Raw genomic sequence first — 24,918 nt, forward strand, 5'->3', positions numbered from 1 at the left:
TGAAAGAAGATATCGGCGAGGAGAAAGTTTCCATGGGTGGGGACCTTAACAAACTGGATCCTGCAAAGATGGAAGATTTTTCCAAAAGGAAGGAAACTTGGATAATGTTGAAGGAAGGAGGGTTTGTCCCTTACATGTAGGCCTTGGCTAGCTATGACAAGAATTGTTACCAACAAATTTTCAATAGCTAGAAGGATAGGTGGGTTACTATCAATGGCATCACCTTTTAGGTGAATGAGGAGACCATAGCTATTGCAATGGGCCTAAACATAACTGGCAAGAAATGGTAGAAGATTATGAAGGTGGTGGATGAAGCTAGCATGTCTAGTTTTTCTAGAGGAAATGAGGCCCCAGACTGGTATCATGGTGGTTTTAGTAGGGATAATCTTTTAGAGCCCATGGACGATGTATGCTTGCTCATAATAAAATATCTCACTCTGGAAGGCAGATACGATGTGTATTATTTTACCATTTCCTTTTTCTTAACCACTTTAATAATAGGGAGGTAGTCTACATTCCTTTTTTTCTAATGTATGCCCTCCAAGAGACTATAATGGATGTTAGGGAGGGAAAAAAGAAAGGGAATAATTTTAATATTTTACAAGAAGGGCTCATGTTTCATCTTTTTTAGTTGCACCTGGCCCTTTTCCCTCCCTGAGTGATAGTCATTGATAATCTCCTTCCCTTTTGGGGGGCCCTTCATCTGGAGTGTTTGGATGGTAGCTATGCCCCTACCTGTCAACCCTCACCAAGCTAAACCCCAATTAAGGGTAGGAAAAACAAAGTCATAGCCTTGGACCTAGGTATCAATAAAAAAATTAAAATTGATAAGAGAGTGGAGGTGTAAATTGGGGATTCAAATGATGAATTATGTGGGAACAGAAAAAGGTTGGGAAGAATAGCTAAGACCCAAGGTAGATACAAACAAAAGGCTAGTTGCTCTTAAGAGGAGGAGGAGGAAGATATTGATTCAAAGGAGAGTGATAAGATCTTAAGGGATGGTTAGGAGAAGAGGAAGGATGAGACTGACAAAGAGGTGGAGAAGTGGGATGACACTATCAATGACACCTAGGATTTTGAGGTGAAGAACCCTACCAAGGACCCCTCCTAAGGCCCCATGCATATTTCTACCACCATCACCTTGCCTTCATTATTAACTAGGATAACCCCAAACCTGATAATGCCTCCTTGGACACTATCTCCTCCCCTATAAGGAAAGATGGTCTGGAAATTTTAAGGGCCCCCACTAATAATCTAGACATGTATGACAAAAGTAATTCTTCGATTAAGTACAATAGGGCTCTAAACCTAGATAATATAGATGATGGTGTTGTTACTCATAAAGACTTCTAGGAGCTAAATGATAGGCGCAATACACTAGAAGAGAGACTCACCCTCTTCTCAAAGTTCACTATAAAGGTGACCCATGCAGATGTAACCACTCTCCAACTTCTACCTCACAAGTTGGAGGAGGAGGGCCTTGGGAAGGAGGACTCAACGTTTCTCTACAACTTCCTTGCTGAAGACTAGTCCATAGTTCTCCTAGATGAGAAAGGAAATAAAAATGATGCCATTTAGTGGCCTCTCAGTGCTTGGTGCTCTTTGGTACTCTGCTAGTTTTTACTCTCCATTCTTTGATGATGGTTGTGTTTTTTCTGTTGAACATGGTTTTTGGCTGTTGGTGGTATGATGTGATGACCAACTACATGCCTTTTGTTAACTTTTTAAACTTGTATTACAAGTAGGAACTCTAGTACTTTTAATTATTGTTATATTGTTACTTATGTTTTTGATGTAAATCCTTAGGGGTCTGTGTGGTTTTCTATTAGTTTTTTGTTGATTGTTTCACCATTGTTGTAAAGGGCCAACCCCCTTGTTTTGGCTTCTTTTATATCAAAAAAATACCACATATTTTTTCGTATTAAATAAAAAAATGTGAAAACAAATCAAAAAGTCAAAGTTTTCACTAATTGACATTTAAACAAAACTTTACTAGACAAAGCATATAAAAATTACATAGAAACAAACAACATAAATAGACAATACATAATAGCTTCAACTTCATCATATTTAATCTTGAAGATAAAAATAACCATTAAGAATTCAAACCTAGGTGGACTGGATGATAGAAATTAACATTTTATTTTAGGGATTACTTGCATGCAAAAATTCCATGTATTACTTGCATGCAAAAATTCCAATCAGCTAACCTGAATTTGCATTCCTTCCTAATTTTGTTTCATATGTTCAATGGCAGATTGAAAAATTAGCATGCAAAGCCCCTATCTAATTTCTTACACTATCCCATTAGTCATGAAGTATCTATTTCGTGGTAAGTAAAGGCAGCCATTGCAAATCATTAGCAAACTACTTGGGCCCTAGTACATGTGTATGAAAAGTGTGATTGTATACATAGCATGAACTATTTATAAAATGCCAACTATGTAGGATTGACTAGAAATGTATACAGGATGTCTTGTTTCAAGCTACTTTTCTTTTTTCTAATATTTCTCTTAGTATATAGAAAATACTACCAAGGAAAATCAACTCCAACAATCAAAAATGAAAAATAAAAAATAGAAAATTGATTTAAATAGAAAAATTCAAAGACTATTGCATAAGTGAAATTTTATAGAAAATTGCTCTATTTTGAAGGAGAAAATTAATATTCAAAAGTGAATCAAAATCTATAGTCCTTATGAAAGAAGGGACTAAAGATTGTATTAAACTAGATAGAACAAATTCAAGTCCAAAATATGAGTTTACCTATTAATTTAGTTTAATCCTATCAACCAAAGAATTTATTTTTTTTTGGTAGAGTTTATGAAAAGAATTAAAATTTTGTAGATTTTATATAGAATTTTAATAAAATGACATTTTATACTCATCTATTATTTTATTTGCTTCTACATTTTTCATTTATATTTATTGAAATAAGATGAAATTCACCTATTTTAATGCCTTGATGGGTATAACCATCCTGTTTGAAAACTTTCATCATGAACAAAACTAAGAATGTGATCTACCAACAAATTGATTAAAAGACTACTTCAACAAACCAGTAAATTTTGATAATAATATCTAATAGCATTTGCACCCAACGGAGGTGTAAAATTATGTTTATAGTAACATATACACATTTAATATTTTTCTATTTCTTGTGTTATCTTTCATTATTTTGATGGATCATGTAGTGCAATCCAAAACTTTGGTAATACAAAATTCTTGACACAATCAAATCCAGAAGCTTTGTAATATTCATATAGATTGTAGAAATCTAATAGCTTCAAGCATATTATGAAGGCTTAAATAAGACTTTCAAATTCTTTATAAGTCATTCTAATAAAATTTTAGAAAGTTAATAAAATATATTTTGGCTAATGAGAGAGAATATATTATTATAAAATATTAAGAATTCATATATTCTTTTGTATTTTAAAATTCAATAATTCATATACTCTTTTACATGAGAGGCTCACAAGTTACCATTGTGTTGTAGGCTCTTGCCTAGATTTTACATATTCTTAAAAAGAAATAGTTTTACAAAAGAAAAATTTTACATTGTAATATATATAATTTTATATTTTTGATAGGTAACATTATATTTTATTAATATTAGAGAATAGTGAGTACAAATATAGGCATTAATATCATCATGTTAAGCATACAACTTCATCAAAAATGGTACTAAACCAGGACATATATAGTACCTTAGGAATATCCCACATGTTCAATCAAAAATAGTCTAGGTGGCATATACACTAGAACACAGTTCAAAGTACAACCCTTACCCAAAAGCATGAACTATCTACACGGACAACCCTTAATAGTTGAAATTAAAAAGGCAAGTAGCCAACACATACAATAACGAAGACAAAAAAAAAATGGCCTACTTTCTAAACCATTTTGCAACTTCTCCATAGGAGAAATTGGAAATTCCATGTTCCATCCTAACTTGATTCATTCCACTTGACTTCTTCTTGCATTTGCAACTCTAAATTTCCACCCCAGATCCCTCTCCAACATCCTCCATGACCCAAGTGCCCCCAGAAGTGTCCACCATCCTGGCTTTATTTGGAATCTCGCAAACCACTTCCTCCCATAGCACCTAAATTTATTTACAAGGGGTTTCTTTAATGAATCCCCTCACGTCACCATGCTTAAGCCAAACATTTTCTTGAAGAAATTGGTCCACCTCACAGTAGGTGTATAATAATCATGCCAAAGGCCATACTTAGGAATAGTGTATTCAATCTAAGGACTATTTTTCCCACTATGAGTTGCATTTAATTTTGTCAACATAGGGACATATACTTGAAATGGTCAGCACAACATGTACACTAGGTTTCTTAATGAGTATTTATTCTTATGCTACAGGAAAGTAAAATGTAAGGAAAGAACCTACACTAGTGCTACAGGAAGCTAACACACTTAACACTTTACTGAAATGAATATTGGAAATGCAATGAAATACTAACATATATTCCAACTCAGTTCATCTACTAAAAATGTTATTATAGATGCTGCAGGAACACTCAAAAAGTATGATGCTATAGGAAGGAACTTATAACTTCTACCTACACTACTAAAAATGTTTGAAAACAAATCTATACTACTCTAATCTAATCTGCCTCCCAAGTGGACCCCCTTGGTTGGCTTCTCCTAATTTACTAACATAGAATGTAAAATAGAAGCTATTTCATTACATTCCAAAAATTCCTTACATGAGAACAATACATAGAACTGTAAAAACAACTCATTAAAAGAGTCAATAGTTTCTTGTCATAAACTTTCTTCTAACTTTTTAACACTATTGGTCTGATCTCTATAAATAGAAGATCGACACTTATTCAGCAACATAAAAGAAAAACAACCCAACTTCAAATCTGCTAGAAAAAAAGGAAGAAAAGATATCAGCTCAAGGTGGGAATAATAAAGTCTACACAATTTCTTTGTCACAATAATAAATGTAGAGAAATATAATAGTTCTTCATACCTCCTCCATATTAGCAGCCATGTCCCTTGGTAACATTATGACTCTTCCCACTGTGGCTTAATGTCTTTTCTCCTTGAATGTTATTGGCTATCTTCAACATTTCCTTTGCTAATTAGGTTAGTCATTATGCAGCGATATTTGCAAATAAGCATTATCAAATTAAATTCAAATGTCAGAACACACATTTTGATGGTTATATGAAATACTATATTGTATATAATATTAGAAAAATATAACATACTATCTACCCATAGGTCAATCATCAGTTCAAGAAAACATAGGTTCACAAATGTCTTGGTGAAAATAAAATAGAGTGTTTAAAACTATCATAAAATAGAGGCAATAATTAGCCTCATCATCTACCCCTAGTAAATTGATGCTTGTCCTCAAGCATTGCATTTCCTAGTCAGTGACTTGAATTCCTCAACTTTAGTCCTTCCTTTCCTACTACTCTTGAAGGTATAGTAGAATCCTCATATTCTTTCCTAGACTTCCCTTCTATTGTCCTCCTAAAACTTGTCAAGTCTATCAACATTAATATCATATAGGGGCCACATGAGCATTAGAGGTTGCATAGTGAGTGGGCACCATAGTTTTAGTCTAGCCTATTTCCCCAACTCTATATACTTTGGAACTCGATGAAGGGTGGCCTCTAAGTTGATAGTATTTTGTGGCTTTGATCTTTTAAGTGTCTCAAGTAATCTGGCCCACCTACTTTTAGCACCAACAATGGCTCTCTAAAAGGAAAAGTAAGGTAGGTTCTCATATTCTACATACACCTTGGTTTTGGTAGCAAAGATTCTATCCCTTACTCCCTTGCTTTTATCCCCATAGTTAATCTAAACCAATCCCTAAGAACTTCTTCTAGTTTACTACTCTCAGCTCTTAATGATAGGGGCTCTATTCTTTCCTCATCTCTATAGTTATTCAATTGTCTATCATAATTAGCTTCATTATTCATCCAAGACATCAAATCCCTTAGATGTATATCCTTTATATATAGTAAGGGATTCCATTGAGTTTCTACTAGAATCATAAAATTTTGCACATATAACTCATAGAGCAAGTTCTGCTATCAAGATGGAAAAATCTAGCATAAACCATAGAATTCCTGAGCTGATTTGAATTTTGAATTTATGTTCTTGAGGGTTAGCATAAGTTGGAATTAAAAAAATTGTTCCTTTAAGCATAGAGCATAAATCCATGATGGTGGTCTACAAGCAAGTGCTTGATCAGCCAATTTGAGGGAAAAGATATGTTGTCCAAACAACTAGAAAAAAAAAAATTACAGGGTAATGGAACTGCTATCCTCTTCATAATTTCTTTTCCTCTTCCTTTTTTCCTTCCATAACTACCTTACAAAATTTGTAAGCCATGTTGGTTTATAGGGAACTAGGTTAGTGTTTGAATAGACTGACTCATTCATTATGGGAACTATTGGTTGGCCTACTGGAGGATCATTTTGATTTTCATTTACTTCAACCCTACATTCCTCATTAGGGTTTTAAGAAATGTTTGCAATTTCAAGGTGAGAAGGAGAATTATCAAGAACAATTTGTACTAGGGATTCTTTAGTAGATGGTTCTGATGAAGTAGATTGAGCTTCTACTATCACTTTAGAAAATTTTCACCTTTTTCTAAGACTTCTTCTCATAGGGGTCTCCTCTGGTATCACAACCTTCTTCCTACTTCTTCCTTTTGATGTCTCTACTACAGGATCCATCTTAGTTTTCTTTTTCTTTTTTCAACTGTAGGGTTTGGATTTTCTACTACCAGAGCTGAGGTGTCCTCTTATAATTTATGTTTTCTCCTTGCTTGAGTAGAGATAGGTTTTTTGAGTCTCTTGAAAAAGTAAAGGAAAATTTTCTTGCACATTCTCTTGCACATTTTTGGCTTCAAAATCTTGAGTGCTTTGCTCAATAGGTTCATCAATGGGAACTACATTCTCCTCACTAGGCTGTTCATTAAGGGCAGCTTGGAGTTGTAGGGTTTTAGCTTGGACAAATTATGCCCATGTCATAAGAGAGGCATCCCTAAGTGATCTTTAAATGAGTAATTTAATTAGGGCATGATGGGTGACAGAATTGTCCTTCCCCTTTTGGGTTTCTTTAGCACTAATGCATAACATGTTATACAAGAAATTGGGAACATTTACTAGACAATTGTACCTTATACAGCTAAGAAATTTAAAATGATGTGCATGTAAATATGAAAATCTTCCTTCATAGGTGGGGTACCTGATAATATGCATAGCCAGCTCATTGTATGGTAGCAAAAGAGACGTCCTTTTGCAAACTTGCTTGGTAATATCCAACTAAGAATTAGTTGGTATGAAAAATTGAGCCTTGGCTGATCTTGCATCATGTGTATTAGGATAGTGTTCTCCTATTTATGATAACCTAGTTACTTCAGTTATTCACTCTTCTGTAGAAACAACTATTAAACCCCATACAATAGCTCTCCTTCATTAATTGTTCTTGTAAACTTCATGGTTTCTTCTTCATCAAACAGAGTTAAACTTAAGAAATACCCTAACTAGCCACATGCATTAAATATATCTGAGATTAAAATAGTATGCTCCACTGGTTCTGGTCATTGTAATTGTGCACTCGTTCTGCCTAACAATTTCACTCTATGCTCTGTTTGCACTATTTCCCTTCTATGAATTCAGGCTTTCAAACCTATTTTCACATTTCATTTTTTTTAGCTGATTAATGTCATCACAATTCATTATGAGCAGCAATAATGTGGTTTATCATGGATATGTGAAAATATCTGAAAATGGAATTCAAAACACTTGAAAATTAAATATGGGTCATATCATAGCTTGGCAGTGAGGAATCATTCAAGAATAAGGGGTATGACACCTAGAAACTTGCATACTTATAGCAATTGGCTTTCTTAAAGGAAGTATAAATATTTGGAAAAAAATAATCTTCATGAATAAATAGAAATGTCATTGGGTTTTAGTAACTTTCCCTACCCCCTATGAAATATGGACAAGTGTCCACACTTGTCAAACTTAATATGGGGTATGGAACTGGCATAACACTGCCATAATATAAATAATACAGTATTACATATAACCAAAAAAATTAATGTACTATAAATGAATTAAGATTTGAAAAGCTTGTACCTATGAGTTGATTGTTGCACATACCAAAACTAGTGGAAACTACATCAGCATTGACAACATATGTTAGCAAACTTGCAATGTTTATTGAAAGCATTGGAAAGTGATGATGTGGAAGGTGGGTGGGTGGTAGGTAAAGAAGTGAGATGAGTTGGAAAAGAAGAATTAGAAGGTGAATGGAGAAATTTGGAACTTTATGTGGTCATAAAGTTTTTATTATGGGCATGCACAAAAAAAATTAATATTGAAGAGGTGCAGGCAAGAGGTCAACACCTTTTGTTGTAGGAAGAGTTACTTGGTGTGCATTTGAATTTGGACATTAAACCTGCTACAAGAAGTTCACTTTTGTTTGGGGTCATTTATATGACTTTAGTTTATGACCATTGACTAATAATTTAAAAGGCACTGGATTAATGGTAGTTAATTGGATGGCTCCATTTTGAAAGACATGGTTAATTTCATATAGACCCAGCCATCTCATCTACAACTTGTCTAGCATATCTTTAAATCTAGAATCATATAGTGCCCAATCACCAACTTGAAATTTTTTATTGATAATGTGGGAGTCATGTCATTACTTCCTTTACTTCTATATAATTTTAGTGCATTCCAAAGTAGCTTTGTGCATTTCATCCAAGGAATTCAGACGTAGAAGATGTGTCCTTTATGCTGCAGGAAGTTCAATGTTTAGCTCCAATGCAGTTCTTAAAGTTTTATGTTCAAATTCAATGGGGAGCATTGTTGTTTTCTTATATAGGTGCTCAAATGGTGTGAACCCTGTAGTTGTCTTCCATGTTGTTTTGTAGGCCCAAACAGCTTGTGATAATCTGCTAGTCCAATCCCTACGGTGCAAATGAGCTATTTTTGTTAAGATAGTCTCTATCTCCTAATTTGTGACTTCTTCTTGTCCATTAGTTTGAGGGTGATAGGGACTTGATTTTTTATGCTTGATATTTTTTTTTTTCATCAATTCTATGATCAGATTAGAAGTAAATTATGCACCTTGGTCAGTGACTAGTTCTTTGGGTACACCATAGTGAGTAAAATTTTCTTCATACAAAAATTTTGCAACTTTGTGATCATGAACATGCTTCATGGCTTTCACTTCAACACATTTTGTCAGGTAATTAGTGCACACAAGGATATATGATTTCTTATTGGAGGGAGGATCAATTGGACCAATGAAGTCCATACCCCTATTTTCCAAATGGTGTTAATGCCAGTTGTGGATTGAGAGGCATTTCATATGTTATTGTTGGTTGCCCTATCCTTTGACACTTGTCACACCTTTGTGTATAGTTAGCTACATCTTTGTGAAGCATGGGCCAATAGTAACTAGTTGTTAACATTTTCAAGGTTGTTCTTTTTGTTGCAAAGTGCCCTCCACATGGTTCATTATGACATGCATGTAGAATGTCATATGTCTCATCCTCTCTCACAATCTTCTCATAACTTGATCAAGTCCAGTGTAAAATAAGATATTATCAATCCAAGAGAAATGAAAAATTTTCTCTACAAGCATCTTCTTTTCCTTGTAAGGAAATGTTCTAGCATTTTATTAGTTGCAATGTAGTTAGCAATGTCTACATACCACAAAGTTTGAATAGCAATATGAAATAAATTCTCATCTGGAAATGCATCATCTACCAGTTAGTGTCATTCTCATCATGATGGATTCTTGATAAATAATCAGCTACCACATTGGCTCTTCCAAGCTTATCAACAATGGTGATATCAAATTCTTGCAACAATAGCAACCATCTTGCTAACTGGCCTGTTATAGTAGGTTTGTTCATGAAATATTTAATTGTTGCATGATTAGTATGAACAAATATGTGATAGCCAATTATGCAATGCTAGAATTTGTTTAGAGCATAAACTATTGCTAATAGTTCCTTTTCAGTCACTGTGTAGTTTAATTATGGTCCATGAAGGCTCTTGGTAATATAATATATTGCATTTTCAAGATGTTGAGATTGTTGTCCTAGAACTGCACCTATGGCATAGTTAGAAGCATCTGTATATATGTGAAAATGAAAAGTCCAATTGGGGCCTTTTAAAACTGGGGTTGTTGTGAGAAGTTTCTTAAGCTGCAGGAAGGCTTCATTGCATTCTGATGTCCAAATGAATTCAGCTTCTTTGGTCAGTAATGTATACAAGGGACTAGCTATTTTGCTAAATTCTTTTATGAAACATCTGTAATATCCAACATGACATAGAAAAGATCTTACATCTTTTGGTTTTGTGGGTATGTGCAATGTTTGAATAAACTCTATCTTAGCTGGATCCCCTTGTATTCTTGCAGCTAATATGAAATGACCAAGTACCACACCTTCCTCCATGAGCATGAAACATTTTTCACTATTAAGTGCCAAATTATGTTCTTGACATCTTATCAAAACTTTTTCAAGATTCATCATTGCTTCTTCAAAGGTGACTCCAAATGTTGTGAAGTCATCCATATATATTTCCATACAGTCATGTGATATGTCAACAAAGATGCTAATAATAGCTCATTGAAATGTTGTAGGAGCATTACATAGACAAAATGGCAAAACAAAGTATGCAAAAGTACCCCATGGGCATGTGAATATGGTTTTATTGTGGTCTTCAAGAGCAATACTGATTTGATTATAACCACTATACCCATCTAGAAAAGAGAAATATTTATTTCCAGCTACAGTGTCTAAAACTTGATCTATGAATGGTAAAGGAAAGTGATCCTTTTTGGTGGCCTTGTTCAATTCTCTATAATATACACAAATCTTCCATTTACCTCCCTTTTTGGGCACTATGAATAGGGATGACATCTATCTACTATCAGATATAGGATAAATAAAACCAGCATCAAGCAATTTTTGCAATTTAGTTTTAATTATCTCTATAAGGCTGGAATTTATCCTTCTCTTAGGTTGACGAAGCAGTAGACACCCTTCATTGATGTATATTCTATGAGTGCATAATGTAGGACTCAAGCCTTTCATATCACCATAATCCCATGCAAAATCCTTTTCATGCTTTTGAAGAAGCACTTTTAACTATTCTATTTGTGTGGATGTTAATTTGGGGTTAACATGAAGATTATGACCTTTGGATAGCTCAACAATAGTGGTAGACTCTATCATAGAAGCTTCATAAATTAGACTTGTATCTAATTCACATGGTAAAAGTTGATGAAGAATGTCTAGTTGTTTGAGAAAAGTACAATTCTCATCACATTCCTCATATGTGATTAATTCTAACACAAAACTTTTAGATACATCTTTTTCTACCACACAATTGTTAGTAAGAATACTCTAAAGTACTAAATCCTCTTCCTACGCTTTAGAAAGGATTATCTATGTAGCATCATAAGTTATGGTTTAGAGTTTAATTCTTATTCTTCATCCCCTAAATCTGGCCAAACAAATGTGCTTAAATCTGGTAATGGTTGTGATGGAGGATACAAATCAAATTTCTTTATTTCTTGACCATTTGATATGGTCATATTTCCTAATCTACAGCTTATATTTGCATCAGCTATAGCTAACCAAGGTCGTCCTAGGATGATAGGGTAACTAGATAGATTAAATTTAGGAGACATAATCATAAAATCTGCAAGATACTCTAGAGAGTCTAAAATTACATCTATGTTCTCTACCATTCCATTAGGAGTGATAGTAGAACATCTGCAAGTTGCAGAATTGTTGGAGTAGCCCTTAATCCTTCTATTTTCAACTACTTCATAGTATCCTTAGTCATGAAATTTATAGCAGCACCAAGATCTATTAAATCATTTTTAACAAACTAACCATTTATACTCGCATTCACAACTAGACAACTTGGATCAAAATATTTTGGAGTGACCAATTTTCTTAACATAATGTCAGCCAATTGTCCCACAACATTGACTATGGTTGGGTCCTTTTTCTTTCTCCTAGTCTTCTTTAGGCAGGCTTCTCTAATGGTTTTTCCATAAATAGGGACATCTTTAATAGCTTAAAATAGGGGTATTTGGACATGCATGTTTTTCAACTGATCAACAATATCAAAAGACTGCTCCTCTGTTTGTACAGGTTTACTTTGTACAAGCTTCTCTAGAAAAGGAGGTTCCACTACTGGCTGAGCTTGGGCTGAGATAGTGACATTGGTTGGGTCAACCTCTTTAGAGACTTGGGGTTCTAATGTTGTAGGAGTATTTGGTATTTTAGTTATAAGAGGTAGTTTAGGTGCTGGTAACGTTGTACCAGATCTCAAATGTATATTTGCAACATTAAGAGCGTAAGCATGATATTGCTAATTATCAACAATATGCATGGGTTGTTGTGGCTACTAGTTATTTGGATTTGGCTAAGGTTGTGTAGGTAATTGTGTCTTCTTTTAAGGTCTAGGATTCATAGGTGGTAGCATTAATGCAGGTTGTTGAGCTGGGGGTGGTAATTGTAGAGTACTAGTATTTTGGTTAGCCCACTGTTGAGGTCCCCTCCATTGGTTTGTAGACTACCAATTCCCCTAGGATGGTTACCATTGGTTCTATTGGTTGGGCTAGGATGGTTGAGAGTTCTGAGGCCATTGGGGTTGTTGCAAATTATTTTTCCAAGCATTACTCCAATTAGGTTGATTATATTGTGGGGGGCCTTGGGGATTATGGTTTTTCCATTGATTACAATTTTTCTATTGATTATCATATAAATTTGGATTTTGCAAAGGGTCCTGAGGCATACCTTGATATTGGGCCCATGGTCGGCATTGAGCAACAAAGAATACTTTTTCATCATCTTCATCTACCTTGATGTACTCAATTGGAAGATGTTGGTTCTCCATGCTAGCAACTAGTTTGCATTGGCAATCCTTCTTTTTCTTCTAACAATGAGGGTAGTATTTAGCTAGTTGTAATTCAGCTTCTAAGTTCTTCTTCTTTTTATTCAATGTGTTAAGATGTGTAGTGACATCATTTATGATGTCCTTCTTGAAATATAATAATAGGTTAGATATCTCGAGCTTTGAAATACCTTGGCTGATTCCTTTAGTGACTATGGAACGAGGTCCTTGGCCTTTCTTCATAGTTGACCTTGAATAGTTTTGATAGATCTTCTTGAAGTCATCCTAGGAAGCTTGATACACATCACCACTAGCCATTAAGTCTAGTGCTTCTAGACAATTATCATTCACACCTCTTAGAAAGACTAGCTTTTGAGAATCCTTAGATAACATATGTTGAGGGTTCTTCTACAATGTATACAAGAAACATGAAACATAGTCTTCCAATGTTTCTTCCTCCCTTTGTAATATCCTAAAGATATCATCTCATCTTGAACTAGATACTTTGCAATACTCTTTATATTTATCTAGAAACAGAGTTTGTATTACATCCCAAGTTCCTATTGCATTAGCTCCTAAGCCCATGAACCATCATAAAGCTAACTCTTTCAATGTTTCAAGAAATAATTTGAGCTTATGGGCATTAGTTTTGTAGTCAAAACTATGATAGAGTATGGCAAATTCAAACAAGAAAGTATCAAGGTCTTCAGTTGCAAAGCCATAGAACTTTGGAAGAGAAGCTACAGGTATATTCCTGAGATTATCAATATTTATGAGCCTTGGGAGAGGAAATGAAAAAGTAGGTTGTGCCATTATTGGAGGTATTAGATTATGAGGTTACTATTGAAAAGGAACATTGAGTACTAGATTATTAACAAATGGTGGATTTAGAGTAGTATTATCAAGGAAACTAACCAAAATTTTAGCAAAAGGTTAAAGACCACTTGTATCCATAGGTTCTACTCTTGAGGATGATTCTATAGGAAAAATAGTACTTGCATCTTCAAAAGGCAACTCAACTTCTTCTTCTTCAATTTCTTCATTCAAATTAATAGACTCCCATGGAAGAAATCTACCATATTCATCTCATTGTCTTCCTCTTCAATGCATGCAATTGAGTTCTTCAAACTAGTGAAAGAAGCTTTAAGACTACACTTTTTTTTAAAAAACTTTAACAAATAACTATGACTCAAGAATACTCCTAGCTTGACACCATCCCTAACAATGGCACCAAAAATGGTCTGCCTCACAATAGGTGTATAATAATCATTCCAAAGGCCATACTTAGGAATAGTGTATTCAATCTAAGGACTATTTTTCCCACTATTTAATTTTGTCAACCTAGGGATGTATACTTGAGATGGTCAGCATAGTATGTGCACTAGGTTTCTTAATGAGTCATTATTCTTATGTTGCAAGAATGTAAAATGCAAGGAAAGAACCTACACTAGTGCTACAAGAAGCTAACACACTTAATTCTTTACTAAAACAAATACTAGAAACATAATGAAATACTAACATATATTCCAACTCAGTTCATCTACTATAATTGTTCTTACAGGTGCTACAAGAACACTCACAAAGTATGATGCTACAGGAAGGAACTTATAACTTCTACCTACACTACTAAAAATGCTTGAAAACAAATCTATACTACTCTAGTCTAAACCACCTCCCAAGTGGGCCCCCTTGGTTGGCTTCTACTAATCTACTAACATAGAATGTAAATTAGGAGCTATTTCATTATGTTCCAGAAATTCCTTACATGAGAAGAATACATAGAACTATAAAAACAACTTGCTGGAATAGTCAATAGTTTCTTGTCATAAACTTTCTTCTAACTTTTTAACACTATTATCTGATCTCTATAAATAAAGGATTGATGCTTATTATAAAAAAAAAAGGAAAACAAACTAAGTTCAAATCTACTAGAAAAAAAAGGAAGAAAAAATAACAACTCAAGGTGGGAATAATAAGGTCTAGACAACTGCTTTCTCACAATAATAAATGTAGAGAAATATAATAGTTCTTCATAGCTCCTCCATATTAGTGGTTGTTTCTCTTGGTACCATTATGATTCTTTCCACCATGGCTTAATGTCTTTTCTCCTTGAATGTTATTAGTTGTCTTCAACGTTTCCCTTTGAATGCTTCTAACCATCTTTAGCTCCCTTTGCTAATCAGGTTAGTTATTATGCAGAGATATTTGCAAATAAGCATTATCAAATTAAATTGAAATATGAGAACACACATTCTGATGGTTATATGAAATACTACATTATATATATAATATTTCCAAAATATAACATACTATCTACCTATAGGTTAATCATCAGTTCAAGCAAACATAGGTTCACAAATGTCTTGGTGGGAATAAAATAGAGTGTTTAAAACTATCATAAAATAGAGGCAATAATTAGCCTCCTCAAAAACTCCATTATTTTCCTCCACCCTTTTGTGGCATTTAGGATATGAGCACCCCCAAAGTGTAGCCGATGACCAGATAACTAATGGTTGAATAGACGTTTCACTAGCACCAATGAGCTACCATAGCTCCTTGTCCATCTCTAGCTCAATGTCCAATGTCACCCTTTTGATAATGTCTGCAACACCCACAGTCCATTGTAGGTCTAGACAAGATTCAATAACCCTTGGAACTTCCTCCTCTAACTCCCCAACCAATAGTGCAAGTACCATAAACTATAAAGCCACATCCATATTTGTGTGTCACCATCAGTATCCATCTAAATATTTGGGTCCAAAGCACTCAAATATGGTCTTCAATAATTTATCATTTTCAAACAGGATCACATTCTTCAGGCAGTGCATAGAGACACCCCCCTTGTAACATTTTTTTTTGCATTCAAACTCCAAAGAGAAGTTTGATTCCATCTTTGCAAATGATTCTCTTAATTCTTCTCACCAACATGTCAAAAATTCCACAACAAATGCCTTAAAACCACTGTAGAATAGTTTGAAAACCCATGAGCATTCATTCCATAACTCTTATCTCATAAATTCACACTGGCAAAGAAGATGCAAGAACTCAAGAAAACCAATAAGTGGTTATTGGATGAACTTGAGAAGTTGAAGGGCTAGATGGAGAAAAGAGTAAAGGTTTCCTTAGAGCAAGAGGAAGAAGGGGAATAAGAAAATTCCCCTAGCCAGGAGGTGGTTAACTTGCCTATAGACCAGAGATATTTCATAGAATCCCTTAAAAGACTTCGCAAGAAGCATGCCAAAGGCGACCTACCCATCTTTTCAGGAAAGATGGATGTTGATGTTGTTGTGGATTTCATAGAATCCTTGAACGATCACTTTGAATGTGAAAATGTAGTAGAAAAAGATAAGGTAAATATTGCCAAGTCAAATTTGAAGGGAGGAACCCTCACTTGGTGGAATTTCACCCAAGGAGAAAGGGCCAAAGAAGGTAAGAACATGGTAAATTCATTGAGCAAGATGAGTTCCAAGGTAAGAGAAACTTACCTACTTGAGGATTATGAAATCCAACTACATAGAAGAAGAAAAATTTTAAGACAAAAGGAGCTAGATGTCATAGCCTACACTAAAGAATTCCAAAAATTGAGCCTAAGGGAAAAACAAAGTGAATGTGAAAGTGTAAAAGTTGCTAGATACCTCAATGGATTGAGGTTGAACATTCAAGAAGAACTTAATCTATTGTGTCCTAATATAATTCAAAAATGTTATCAATTACCATTGAAGGTGGAAGCCAAATTGAAGAGAAGACAAGAGCAAAATAGTAGAGGAAGAGGAAACTTCCAAGGAAGAGGACAAATCAATGAAGATCATAAGGAGATAAAGAAATAAACCAGTCAAAAAGAAGGAAATTTTAGAGGTGGAAGAGGAAATTCAAGAGTTAGGTTTGGTAGTAGAAGGGAAAGTCCAATAACTTTCTTTAATCACAACAAGGAGGGATATTATACATCTATGTGCCCAAATAGAGCTAGTTCAAGTTCACAAGGTGAAAGAAGAACACATTTGGTACAAGATGATGAATACCAAGAGAAGGAGATGGCTGATTTAGATAGTTTACCTAAAAGAGGAGAAAATTTGATGATGATAAGAACACTTTTGAAGGTGCCTACTACCATGGAGCCACCACAAAGGAAGACCATCTTTAGAACTCCTTGCAAATCAGGAGTTAAGGTATGTAAAGTCATTATTGACTAAAGATCTACTAAAAATTTAGTTTCTCTTCAGATGGTTCAAAAGTTAAAACTTAGGAGAGTACCTCATCCTTTTCCCTATAAGGTTTCATGACTAACAAAGAGTCCACAAACTCTTTTAAATAAGCAAGTATGGGTTGATTTTTAGATTGGAAAGTATAAGGACAAAATTTTGTTTGATATAGTTGACATGGATGTATGCCACCTATTATTTGGTAGACCTTGTCAATATGATTTGTAGATACAACACGATGGAAAAATTAATGTATACATCATTAAGAAGGATGGAAAGGTGATTAGATTGATTCCATTTGTTGATAATGAAGAAGTGGAAGAGAATAAAGAGAGGAGAGCCAGAATTATGATGATTGATAAGGAGTTCTTACAAGACATGAAGGATGAACCTAAGCCTTGTTTTCTTTTGATACCCAAACCACAAACACAAGGATCAATTAAAAATGACAAGAAGAAGGTTGAAACAAAGAAGGCAATTCCTAGTGAAGTGAAAGCAATTTTGGATAAGTATGAAGGTTTGATTTGAGAAGGTATTCCAAGGTCTTTACCATCTATAAGAGACATTAGTCATTGTATTTATTTAATCCTAGAGCTAATTTACCAAATAAGGTTGCCTACATGATGACACCTCAATGAAATGAGGACATTTCTAAACAAGTAAAGGAGTTGCTAGATTAGGGTTTGATTGCAAAAAGTTTAAGTCCATGCATTGTACCTTCTATTTTGGCACCCAAGAAGGAGAGAACATGGAGGTTGTGCATTGATTCAAGAGCCATCAATAAGATTACAATTAGATATAGGTTTCCAATGCCAAGAACTGAAGATTTTCTTATTGCTTGTGGTGCAAAGTATTTCTCCAAGATTGACTTAAAGAGTGGGTACCATCAAATAAGGATAAGGGATGGAGATGAGTGGAAGACAACGTTCAAAACCAATGATGGATTGAGTGGAAGGTAATGCCATTTGGACTCTCTAATGCTCCTAGTACCTTCATGAGACTTATGAATGAAGTGATAAAAGGCTTCAATAGTAAGTTCATCATAGTATATTTGGATGACATATTAATTTTCAGCAAGAAAAAGGAAGAACACCTAAAGCACATTGACATGGTTTTGATAAGACTTCATGAGGAGAAATTGGTGATAAACTTGGAAAAGTGCTTGTTCATGCAAGAGGAGCTAACATATCTTCATTTTCTGATCTCCCAAGGTAGCTTGAAGATGGATAAAGATAAGGTAAGTGCTATCCTATCTTGGCCACCTCCTAAAATAGTTGGAGATGTTAGAAGCTTTCATGGTCTTACTATATTTTATAGGAAATTCATAAGAAATTTCAGTCATATATGTTTTCCTATGTTAGAAAATATTAAAGTTGGAAGGAAGAATAAGTTTGCATGGAGTAAATCAAAAAATGAAGCTTTTGAATTGCTTAAGAGTAACAACTTTCATGTTTCTTCTCAAGAGTAACAACTTTCACAAGTGTATCAACCTTAGTGGGTGTATCTACTATAGTTTGAATCAAAGGTTGCACTTGATTAACTGAAGGGATAGTAGAAGGTGGTTCTTGTGGATTCACCTTATCCCTTGTGATATCAATTATTTCTTTTTGGAGCTCATCTACACTCATAAAGACTGGATTATCACATAACTTAGCATGTAGTCATCTACAGTCAGATTGGTCCAATATTTTCTTCAAGTCATCTACAGTCAATGGATTGATGTTCTAGGCTGATGTATCAAGAACATCTTTGAAAAAAATAGTTTTAGTTGACTTGAGTGTGCCATGTGGGTTACTAACACTTGACACTTGTGTGTCATGCACACTCTATTCATCTTGTTGCTATTCAGCTATAGTCATGTCATCATCTTGCTATTGTGTTTCTTCCCCAATTGTATTATCTTTATTCTCATCTTCCTATTTTTCATCATCTTCTTTGTCATCTTCATCTTTATCATCATTTTTACCCTCAAAAGGGTCAACTTCCCCTTGTTTTATAGTGGTCAACCCATAGATTAATTTCCATATTTGGGTGGATTTCTTGACCACATCTTCAATATTGTTTTAAAGTATGTTGAAGGCTCTATACTTAGTTGTAAAGCTAACTCCATATTTCTTAGTAGCCTTAGCAATCTATCCTTTTGTAAGTTCTAGCATTACTTGGGCCAATGTATTTTCCCTTATTTGTTTTTACAAATTTAAACAATAATACCATTTTTGCTCAACTAAATCATATAATTTCTTGGGTATTGAGTTAGCAAATTCTAATGTTGTAGTCTTAAATTTAGACATCATTACATATAGGGCATCTTCTACTAACTTTTGTTCTTCTTTCTCAAGTTTCTCAAAATCAATATGCCTAAATCCAAAAAAAATTGCATTATCTTTGACATTTTCACACAAATTCTCAATATTACAAAGTGGTTTGTGACTCAACACTTTGAATTGACTTAAATCATCTGATTTAGTCTTCTCTTCATCTAAGTTAGGCTATGCAACATACTTTCTTCTCTATTTATTTTTTACTTGGCCTCCTTGTTATGTAGCCTTAGTCTTCTCCTTTGACTTTTGTGTGTTTTCATGTGCACTGGCTCTAGTGGTAGGAGTAGTAGGTTTGGTTGGGCTAGATTTGACAACTTTCTTTGCCTTGGCCATAGGTTGTGCCCTAGCCTTTCTCTTCTTTGTCTTGGCTTGTGTAGGTGCCTCCTCGGCTTCTTCTTCTCAGCACCTTCTATTTTTTCTTCTTCCTTGTCCTCTCCCATGCCTTGGGTTAATGCAAGAGGTCCTTATGTTTGCTCTTGTTCTTCTTCTTCATCCTCTTCATCTTCTTCCTCACTTGCACCTTCACTAAATTTAGCCTTTAGCTTATTTACCAATTTATCTTTCTTCTTAAGATTGCAGGTAGTTTTCAACTCCATTTCAATCTTTGATTTCATCACATCATAGATTCCAAATATTTTTGCAATCTTGTCAACTTCCTCTGCAAGAAGTGTAGTTATTATTGTTGATGCTTCATCAACATTGATCTCATATCCAAGTGGTCTTAACCATCTAACCCTTGGTGTAGCAGCCTATATAAAGGTGTAATCAGCATCAAATAGAAAGCATATATCATTATAGTGTTGCTCAACTAGTGAAATAGGTATCCTCATTATTTGCTTAATTGACTTCGTAAAGTCCTCAAAGTAGCTAGTCATCAATGTTTCAAAAAAATTTCCCATCTATGAAATGCACTCATTGATCTGCACTACTATTGACCTATTGGTCTTCCATCCAACTGTACCAAAAGAGTGAAATGTATTTTGCACATAAATGAATATATACATAAGTATTGAACCAAATTTGCATTGTGCATTTTTTATTTTCCTTATAGCTCCTAGGTTCTCCATCAATTGTTGCAACTGTAGCTCAGCTAGATCATAAGTATGATCTTTCTTCACAATTTTATAGCCAACATCCACTAGAATATAGGGTACACTATTCAATCTGCTAGATTGATAGAATTTGTGTGAAATTACTCTAATGGAAAATTCCAGTAGTGGATTAGTGATAGTATCAATCATCATTCCTCTCTTGTTCCATTTTGCCCCTATGCTTCTCTCTATCACTTCTTTGGAGTCGCTCCTTAGAGTCTTGGGCCTATCTAGGGTTGGGTAGCCAATCACCCTATGAATTATCCTTTTTGATATCTTAATCTATCCTCCTTCTAGCCATAGGGATCCATCATGTATTCATCTTAAGAAAATTTTGATCCATTCAGTCTTGAAAATAGTAGGAAAATCTAGGGCATGGGTCAAACCCTTCCTCTCAACAATTTTATATTCTTCTTTTAGAACACCATTATCACATAATCTATCATAGGCTTCTTTGATTTCTAGGTCTCCAATGCTACCAATATTACAATTCTAACATTTCCTAACATCCTAAACCATAATAATATTTGGCAAGATCATTGAAAGTGCATTAAAGTGATCTTGTTTGTATGTTATGTTAGGGATGGCCTTAAATATGGGTTGTTTGACCTCATTACTAACTAGCTGAACATTTGAAACCTCTTTCCCTTATACTTTCTTCAAGCTAGATGCCATTTGTCAAACTAGGGTTTATGCAAATTAAAAAATATGTAGCTTGGCTTATGATAAATACTTTGTAAAATATGTATGCTAGGGTGAGATCAATGTTGAAATCTTTGCAAAAATTTTGAAAAAGTTTCTAAATCACCTTCTACTCTATTTTCTCTTGTTTGAATTTAGAAATACAAAAAATGAGTGAAAAAGGACCATATACCCTTCAAAACCCTTGCATTTAATGCTTAGTGCTTGTACAACTATAAACCTTGCATTAACTTGATTTTAGAATCATTTGACATCCATTAATATTACCATCACTTGGAAACTTCTACAGGCTTGGCATCAACTAGCTAGGTTGACATCTCGGCGTCAACTAGCATTCATTCAACATCCATTGAAAACGTTCCATGCTTGGCAACAACATGAAAACTTAAAAAATTTAATCTTGAATTTTCAACAACATCTTGCATCTTCATTCATGCTAATGTAGTCCTTTCAATACTAACTTGTTTTGGAACTAATGTATGATATAATACTTTAAATATCAGTCCCGCATACCTCTTCATTGTTCAATTTGATGAGGTGTGATCACTTGACCCATTGGGTGAAGTGATCCCTTATGCATTTGATGTGCCATAGGCATATTTCTTTTTCCATGTCTTGTTCATCTCATCTTTGATGTGTTCAACATTTTCCTTGCCTTTTCCTTTACCAAATTCAAAACTTGGGGCCTTTGACCTAGTTGGAAAATGCTTACTAATATGACTAGTCTTCAAATAGCTAAAGCATGTGGTTTGACTCAACCACCTTTTGTAGTTACCACTCAAGTGTGTCCTAATACAATTCTCAGGAACATGTCCATACTCTTGACAATAGTGGTAGCTATATCTTGTATTGTAATCCTAATTATAAGAGTTTTTGTAGCTTCTTACCTTTGCTAGTTTGTTTCACAACCACATGGACTTGGATCTGCATTCAAAGGCTCTATGTCCATACTTCTGACAGGTGTAGCAATATCCTTAAAACTTTTGTTTATGCATGGTCTTGGTTCTACATTCATCTTCTTGATGACATTGTTTATTACAATTATGATAGTGAACCATGTTCTTAGGCTTGACATTCTAATTTGTATTGTTGCTCTAGTACACATTAGTAGTATGTCCTTTCCTTCCACAACTATGACAAGTAGGTTTGTAATTCTTGACTATATTGTTCCTTTCTTCAGCAACTTTGGATGATTCTTCTTCTTTAGTGCTTGTGTAGCCTAATCCTAATGTATCTTTGTTAGATCTAGGAGATATTAGTAATTTCTGAAAGTATTTGATGGCTTCATTTGGCTTATTAAAACTTTTAGCAAATTCATTTTCTCTTTTCAGGTCATTCTATAGTTGTTCATTCTACAACTTCAATGTGGTTATCTCAGTATCCTTGACATTTAGTTCATAGTTGGCATTCATCATTTGATTTAGAGTATCCAATTGCATGTTGAAGATCTTGGTTAGCTTTGTTTACTTTTCCTCCAATTTGTTTGCTAGAATTCTTTTGTCTTCTTCGATCATGGCTTTGTCTTCCATGGCTTTCTTCTTTTGTTCAATCACCTCACATAGTAGTATAGATTGTGATTCTTGCTCCAACTTGAGATTTTTGATTTGTTCAGCTTGGATTCTATTCTTCTCCATTAGGTCTACAACTATTGCATCAAATTTATTGGAGTTACCATCTACAAATAGCTTGGTGGTGTCTATCTCTTTGTATAGTGTGTCTGCAATAGGAATTTCTTTCCTTCTCCTCAAGGAACTCTTTAAAGCATCTCTAGCTTCATTCAATTGATGTAGTATAAGACGTATTTCAATCTCCTAGTTCTCAATAGTCTTTCCCAATTTGTAGACTTCCATTTCAATATCTTTCCTCTAAGTTGCAAAGCTTCTCTTTCAAAGAACAAATCTCTAATATGAATTGTTGGAATTACAAGTGGGAAAGGAGTAAACTTCTGGGGGGGGTGAGTCAAGAGTTTAAACTTGGACCCATAAAACTTTCACCTTTCATACATCACATGCATAATAAACTAAAATAACATATAAAGCATATGCATCAATCATGTAAACATATAATCAAACACACACACTTAACACCAGATATGATTACCTAGAAACCCTCCAAACGAGAAGGTAAATTTGGGGTGGGGATGACACCCACAAATCTTCACTACTATAATAATAAAGTGTATCTAATTAAGGTTACAGTGGTTTGACCATGAATCATGATCTGCCCTATGAAATGCCTGCCCTATTAAAGGCTTACAAAGACTATTAAGTCCCACCTTGTTAGAGGATTTCAACAACTTGTTAGAGGACTTCAACTTACAATTAAGTAAGTACCTTGTTAAAGGATTTTATACAGCCTGTTAAGACTACTCTATTAAGAGATTTTAACTAAAATCACTTGTCAAAATGTCTCAACATAGATCCTACCATTGGCACTTTCTTACCTGATAATAGATCACCTCTATCCAATCTCTGATTGGTCCTTCGCAATTTAATTTATCAATGTTGTATCATCTATCCTCTATTCTTCACTTAATTGATTCTACAATTCACTCTAACTACTAAGTCACCTTGAATGCTCTGCAAATTGTCTTGTTCACTCCTCCAATTTGATCATTCACCCCTTTGCAATGCTTTCAACATTGTTAAAAATTTATGGTTTCATCCTCCTTAAGAAGGCTTGGTTGGCTTAGGGTTAGGTATGAATCTACAACTAAGATTCATCCATTTTGTCGCTTAAACCTTCCCATTTTCTAATTGGCTACATGAAATTGCATAGGGAATCTGCATATATATTCATCCTTATCTCCAAAAGATTGAAATCTATCCTTAGGTCAGCTGAAAAATGTTTTACATAGTTTTTTGTGCCATAAAAAATAAATATGTCCAATCTATGTCACTTGGCATATGTAGTCTCTAATGGTCGGCATACACTATTTTGACTCGACAACTAAACTGCTCGGCACTTGAATCACTTGGCATGGTCTATCTGGTTGACACTTGAGTGACTTGTCACTCATTGTAACTTGGCATGGTCTAATATTTACATGTTGTACTTGGCATGCATTACTAGTTTGACATGAACTAAGTAAATGTCTTAAGTGTGTTAACACTCACTTGTCAAAACCAATCTGAGATCAATAGGCTGAATTTCTTAGCAAGATGATTCCAAATGCTTTATACAATGTTTAATCTAATATAAACAATTTGGGCACCAATTTCCTCAATCGATCAACTGGAAATTTGTGGAAAGAAGCATGGAGGGCATTGTGGACAACCTATTCCAATTTAAATATTAGTAATTATTACTAAATAACATTAAGTCCTCATTTAAAATGACAAGGGTGTCACTCCTCAATATTCAAATTGAGAGAAAGAAATTAATACTACTAAAAAATCTCTGGGCAAAAACATGAAGTCCCTTTAATTTATATATTTCCCAAATCATAAAACATTTTTTATCATGCAATTATTTTATTTAACAAAATTAATGATGAGGTTAAGAACTTCTAGCAAGCTTTGGCCCTCCATTTTCATGACAATAAAGTTGATCTTCCTCAACAAAACTATGCACTTCAATTTGTCTCCCTCATTTCTTCAAAGCCTCACAGTATTCCAACTATTAATCTCTCAATTTATCACACCCCTAATTACACAGAGAACTGACATAATCTCCA

The sequence above is a fragment of the Cupressus sempervirens genome, chromosome 8, assembly GCF_028749045.1.
Source record: "Cupressus sempervirens isolate cs-2001-9-10 chromosome 8, ASM2874904v1, whole genome shotgun sequence".
In the NCBI taxonomy this organism is placed as follows: Eukaryota; Viridiplantae; Streptophyta; class Pinopsida; order Cupressales; family Cupressaceae; genus Cupressus; species Cupressus sempervirens.